Raw genomic sequence first — 341 nt, forward strand, 5'->3', positions numbered from 1 at the left:
AGGAGATATCAGAGCCCCACTGAGCTTAGAAAACTCTCAACTAACAGAATTCATCACGTCACTGGGAGCCAGGACGTTATCTGAGTCTTCGGCTTAATCCGTCAAGGAAGGTTTCCGTTTTAAAGACAAAGAAATGAGGCTCGAAAGGGGAAGGGACTTGCTCAAGCTCTCTTGACCCATTTGATTTTACTTGGGGGCCACTCAGGGAGGCTCAGGCCGTACAGTAACGTCCTCAGGCTTCTGGAAAGGCCAGCATAGCCGGGAGTTACATGGGGCTCCGGACTCCCTCACAGTACTTCACCTCGCCTATCCGCATCTGTGAAATGGGCATGATACCTCCC

The sequence above is a fragment of the Ailuropoda melanoleuca genome, unplaced genomic scaffold, assembly GCF_002007445.2.
Source record: "Ailuropoda melanoleuca isolate Jingjing unplaced genomic scaffold, ASM200744v2 unplaced-scaffold1942, whole genome shotgun sequence".
Classification (NCBI taxonomy): Eukaryota; Metazoa; Chordata; class Mammalia; order Carnivora; family Ursidae; genus Ailuropoda; species Ailuropoda melanoleuca.